The 6,296-nt window shown below is 30.2% G+C and overlaps 1 non-coding gene across 1 annotated transcript; it reads left to right on the top strand.

The window, feature by feature from the left end:
* Nucleotides 1-709: 709 nt before the first annotated feature.
* On the top strand, nucleotides 710-816 carry LOC149515305 (small nucleolar RNA R71). The gene has a single exon (XR_016327183.1). It is a non-coding gene; the product is annotated as a small nucleolar RNA R71 (small nucleolar RNA).
* The last annotated feature ends 5,480 nt before the right edge of the window (nucleotides 817-6,296 follow it).

Genomic DNA, 6,296 nt, shown 5'->3' with positions numbered 1-6,296 from the left:
ACTTAATTTTGTAGAGTAGTAGGCTACCCTTGAAGAATATTGGCTTGATTAACGAGCATGTTGTTTTGATTTTGGAGGATGGATTAGAACATATCCTAAAAGGAATTTTTTTTTTTTTTGGAGAAAAAAGGTGGTGTTGTTGGCTAATATTAAGACAAGGGATGCTGAGAAAAGTTGAGAGGGTGTTGTGGTTTAGAAATACCTTATGGCTGTCCTTGATTGCTCTACCAAGAATATTTTGGGTGATTCTTCCAACCAAGATTGTATAAGTTAGAGTAGAGATTTTTTTTTGGCTTATTAGGTTGAGCTATAGAGTGAATAGACTCTAACCTAATAGAGGACTTATCTGATGAATGACCACCTTATATACCTCACAACGAAAGAATGGGTCTGGAATGGATTGGACAAGGTAAGGAGTATAAGTGGGTGTATGATGATAATTGGATCCTAAAGCCTTTACTTTTTTAGCTAGACTAGCTGTTTGAGTAGTGATAGCACTAAAGACATCTATCTCATAAACTCCTATAACTTTTTTAAGGTTTTGCCTATCAGATGACCACTGATAATGGTTAGTTGCAATGTTTTTTATGAGCTCATAAGCATTTTTGACTGATTTTCTCATGAAAGCTCCACCAGCAATAGCATCAATGATTATCCTAGTGTTGCTAAGAGTCCATTGTAAAAGATTTAGATTTCAAGCCATTGGGGTAAGCCATGGTAAGGGCACCTTCAAAGTAAATCTTTGTACCAATCTTAAGCCTCATAAAAGGATTCCAACTTAAACTAATTAAAGGTGGTGATATTATTTTTAAGATTAGCAGTTTTGGTCGAAGGGAAAAATTTTTATAGGAATTTGTTAACGAGATCATCCCACGTCGTGATCGATCCCAAAGGCATCGAAATGAGACAACTTTTCGCTTTATCATGCAAGGAAAAGGGAAACAACCTAACTCTAATGGCATCATCAATAACATCATTATGGCGAAAAGGTATGGTAAATTTCTAGGAAGTTTTTTAGGTGCTGGTTAGGATTTTCACTAGCTAAACCCCTAAATTGGATAGAAGTTTGAATCATTTGAATGATCGCAAGCTTGACCTTAAAAGTGTTTGCTTGGATTGCTAGTTGCTGAATATTTTACTAAAATCCATCCACATTAGGTACAATATAATCTCACAACGTTCAATGATCAGGTGGGTTGACCATGGGTTGGATAGTGATAGGTTTACCACTTTTTTCTTTCTTTAAGGTTTGAAGGGTTTTCTCAATTTTATGATCTAAATGAACAAGATCTAGGCTCCTAGTCCTACGCACGAACCAACCATGTGGTTGCCGGGCAATAGAGAAAATACATGAAAAATACAAATACTAAATTAGAAATAAAAATATTTATAAAAATACCAAACTACACCCTAACATGTCTCTACTGATATTAACCTTAGCCTAAATGAGCTAAATAATGGCACCAAAAACTTGTTGCTTCCTTTTAGGAAATTGCAAGTGTACGGATCGCAAAAGTAATAAAGGTTGAAAGTATTCCAAATATCGTCTCCTCAAAGATTTGGAAAGTTTAATCATAAGGGTAAGTATCGATTTTAATAGTTTAAGTATATCTAGTCTTACAAAAAAAAAAATTGTAATTGAACTAATTAACCTAAAATTATTCTAGTAAAATGACCAAATAAATTAAACCTAAATTACAACCAATTATGCAAATGAAAGACCTAAAAAGGAAATTTACTAAAAAGGACAGTTACTAAAAATAGAAAGTTACAAATCTAAAATTAAACTAAGCAGAATTAAAGCATGAAATAGAATTTCAATTAAGAAGAATAGAGTGATAGAAAACAGAACTTGAAGCAACAAATTAAAATTGAAAATAAACTAATGGAATACAAAAAAGAAAATTAACATTTTTAATTTAAAATTAATCTAAGTAAATTCTTAACCTAGCCAAAGATGCATAAAAAATGTAAAACAAAAATTAAGCATGAAATTGACATGGAAATACAAGGAATGATGTCTTAAAAATAAAAATTAAAAACTACCCAAAAGCTAAACTAAAATCTTAATGCAAAGCCATCAATTTTCATTAAGGCATTTTATCAAACACCTAATGTATTACATGCAAACTTCTAAATTAACTAACCTAAATTCTAAGGCATGCAACCAAAATTAAACTTAAGCTAACCTAAATAAAAATAACATGGAAAAATTTTGAGCAAAACACCTAAAATAAATAAAAATGTAAAATACCTAAATGAAGCTAAAATGAAAACTAGCCTACTTACCTAATGAAAATGTGACCTAGATAGATGCAACCCTAAATGTGACCAAAATAACCAAACATAGACTCAAAATGGACCTAAAACCTCTAGGACACTACATGCAACCAAACAAAATTAGGCAGAAAAATACAATAAAAAAATTGAACTAGAAAATGCATACTATATGCAACGTATGGTCTAAAATGCTATGCAATTGTAATCTAACCTAAAGGTTCTATAAAAATTGGGTTCACTATTTTAAAATAAACATAAAAGTGAACCAAAATGATGAATGTGAACAAGTTGAAAAACTGACCAAAAAATACATAAATTAAAGTTCAAATTGAAACACTAGGCTGTAAAGAAACTAAGCCCTATGAATTAAGATGCTATGTAAATCTGGCCTTACCTAAGGAATTTGTAAAAATTGTTTCACCAATTTAAAATAGACATGAAAACAAATAAAAAAAAGTGCAAGTAAACATGTCCTAAAATTGACCTAACATGTAGAAAAATTTAATGGAAACTGAAGCTAGTAAAAGCCACCAAAATGAACCTATGAACAAAAAGGTCTAGGAAAGCAAAACCTAAAACTAACCAAAAAGTAGAGAAAATAGGTTTTAAACTGAAAGCTTGAAAATAACCAAAAGCTAAAGCTTACTGACTAAATGTTAGGAAAATTTAAAAAAATGCACTCATGTAGCATGAAAACTAAGCTTAGAATCTTAATATAGTCATAAAAGAGGATGAACAAGATGCAGAATATTACCTCCAAAATAGAACCAAAAATTGATGCAAAACAATTTTGAAAACTAGTAAAGAAGAATGCATGGAAAAAGCTTGGAAACCAAAGCCATTACTAGGCTATTTCAACAAACAAGTCATAAACATCATTCAACCAACATTTTTATCCACTCAGGGACGGTAAAATAGAATGTAAACATAAACCAAAAACCCCAAAACAGAACCCAAAATCGAAAAAAAATTAGGTAAAAAATATCACAATGCAGTAAAACATGAAATGAAATGAAAATGGAAAAATCAATTCCCTTAAGCCCCCATGAGAAATTCTTTAAGCTAAGGTCACCATGGACAATCTTTTTCTTGCAACCAAAAGCTCAAACATGAAGTAAAATAAAGTTGGAAATGAAATGCACTAATGCAAAAACTAATAAAAATCAAAGCTCAGAAAAATAAAAAATGAAAGCTAAAATTTCATTCTAAAAAACATAAATGAAAAATAAAAGTAAATTATAAATGAAAACCTCAAACCAAAAGTCACCAAAAAGCATAAGTCAAGCCTTTCATAAATACATGAAAACAAGCTAAAATAAGCCCCTAAAAGTCATGGCAAAGTCAGCAAAAGTGCTGCCTACCAGTGATGTTGAAACCAAAAAAATAAAAAAAATAAAAATGCTCTCCATTAAATCTCATGTTTGGCTTTCCTTTTTTGTCCCTTTTAAATTTCTTATTTTCCAACCCTATCTTAAGCTTTTTCTCAGCCCATAAATGGTTTCTTGAACCATGCAAACTAGCAACAATGCTTGACTTTGATTTTTCCTTATGTTCCCACTTGTATCTTAACTTGCAATTGGTTTTCCTTTCTCTCTCCTTCTTTATCAATTATTTTTGCTCAAATTTGGCTTGATTTATGGCTAGTTGGCTTGGCTCTCATCTTCTTTTATGGTTTAAAACTAGCTTGAAACTCCTCTGAATCAATTGATTTTTCTTCCTTCAAATTTTAAGCAAAAATTGTGACACATGGAATGAGAAAGTAGTAAAATTTTCTTTTGTCTTAAGCAGCTGAATTTTTCCTTTATTTTTTTTTGTGCATTAGCTTGGCTCTCTGAAGATTCTCTTTATGGCTCATTATCTAGCTAGAAGTGTGGACCAATAGGGTTTCCTTTTGCAACTAACTCAGCAACCAATTTGCCACAATTCAACTAGCTTATAGCATCACTAAAAGTGCATCCTATAATTCTTTATGGTTTGGCCTAAAGTTCTTCGTTTCATGGAAAATTTTTTTCCTCCTTTCTTTGATTTTAACTTGGCATTTTTGGCTTAGTAATCCTATATAGAAGATGAAATACACGAGCTTAGGAGCATTTGCAATGAATTTGCTAAAGAATAAGCTAAAATTAAGTCTAAGATGATAAAATTCATATAATTAAGCTTAGGATAATTCTATAAAATATAGAATTATCATATCAATTCATGGAAAGAACTGATCAGGGCATTCGTTGCCCAATACAAGCACATCATATAACAGGCCTCAAATTGATTGTTTTCACAAAGCATAGCGAAGAAAGATGTTGAGAGTTTCAGAGAATATGCCTAAAGGTGGAAAGATGTTGTTGCTCAAGGTCAACCACTTCTAAAAGAAAAAAAAATACAATCTTGTTTGTCAACGATTTTAAAGCTCTATACTATGAAATGATGATCGGATATACAACTAAGAATTTTGCCAACATGGTCATATCTAGAGAGATAATAAAAAATCTTATAAAAAATAAAAAGCTTAAAGTTAATGATACAACACTTGTAAAGGAAGTTGGTGCATTGAAAGGGGAAATAAAATATGCTAAAGCCATGATTTACAAAGGAAAACAGGTTTAAAGCTTTATCTCATACCATTCTTATCAAATGTACCAACCTTACTACCTTACCATAAATCACCTTTATCATAATCTTTATTTTCATCAACCAATCCAATAATTAGGTCCTCATATAAGTCCCTGTCCTTAATATGTTGCTCGACTAGTGAGTAATAAAAAAAGGATCAAGAAACAATCATGTAAAAGTCTCAATTCCAATTTTTTATTTTTTACCTCTACTAGTAAAAACAATTACCTTACCCCAATACCTTTGAAAACAACTTCAAATCCATTAACAAAGAGTTATGATCCAAATGGTAAATGTGATTATCACATAGGAAAATTAGGCACTTAACTAAAAGATACAGACAGTTGAAAAATAAGATTGAAAGTCTCATCAACAATAGCACCTTGACTTCAGAGTTTTTTGAATAGTGAAAATCTACTTTAACATAAGTTGATTTTTCTTTATGTATTGATGTCTCTAACTCATTGTTGGAAAATTTTAAAAGTTTGTAATAAGTTTTGGTTCTTTCAATTTTGATTGTTTGAGTTCTTGCATAATTAATTTTCCAAACACATGAAAAATCTTAAAAATTTTGGTGATTACGTGAAGAATGAGCATCCAAAGCCATTTCACTAAGCATTTCATGCTTTATTGTAATTGGAATATTCAAAACCTTGAGAATCCCTAGGATAAAAGTTTCAAAACTTCACAAACCTTATCCTTACTTGACCATGATGAACCTTAAAAATTAGTAATCTTCATTTGGGTATGAGTAATAAGATGGTTAATTAATTTGTAAATCTTTTAAGGTACTCTTCTAAGCTTTTTAGATTTTGATGATTTAGTAAATGTAAAAACTATTTCAAATACTTCATCACCCAAATTCCTTCACAAATCCCAAATTCTTACAAACCAATATTTTCTTAGTTTGTTCAGTATCTTGACTTGTACAACATTCTTCTCCTTTTATCATTCTTTCACCAAATGTACTTTCACCTTCATCTTAAGGCAAATTTATTAGAAAGTCAAATTCCATTATTTTTCAAACTTTTTTTGCACCATCCTGATTGATGAACATCTAAAGTGGACTATGAAAATGACAATTTTGACATTAGACTTCACTTAAGTAAAAAGTTGAGATAGCACAATCTGAACATGAATTACATAAAAAATAAAAAAAATAAAAAAATGAAAAAAAAAATTGATTGTGACATCATACATGTAAAACATTCAAAAGAATTTAAGATTAAAAAAGAAAAAAATCGCCTCTCAGGAATTGCTTTTTAATAAAAATATCCATACTTGAAATAAAAAATGATCATCTTTCAAATTCATTTCACAAAAGAATAAAATATCCATTTGCTACCATTTTTTAGCCTACTGATTTTTTTTTTAATGAAACCTAACCAATGATCACCTTTCAAATTTGA

The sequence above is a fragment of the Durio zibethinus genome, chromosome 13 (assembly GCF_047325235.1).
Source record: "Durio zibethinus cultivar Kanyao isolate XHJ-2024 chromosome 13, ASM4732523v1, whole genome shotgun sequence".
NCBI lineage: Eukaryota > Viridiplantae > Streptophyta > Magnoliopsida > Malvales > Malvaceae > Durio > Durio zibethinus.
This window is presented reverse-complemented; position numbering and strand designations above follow the sequence as displayed.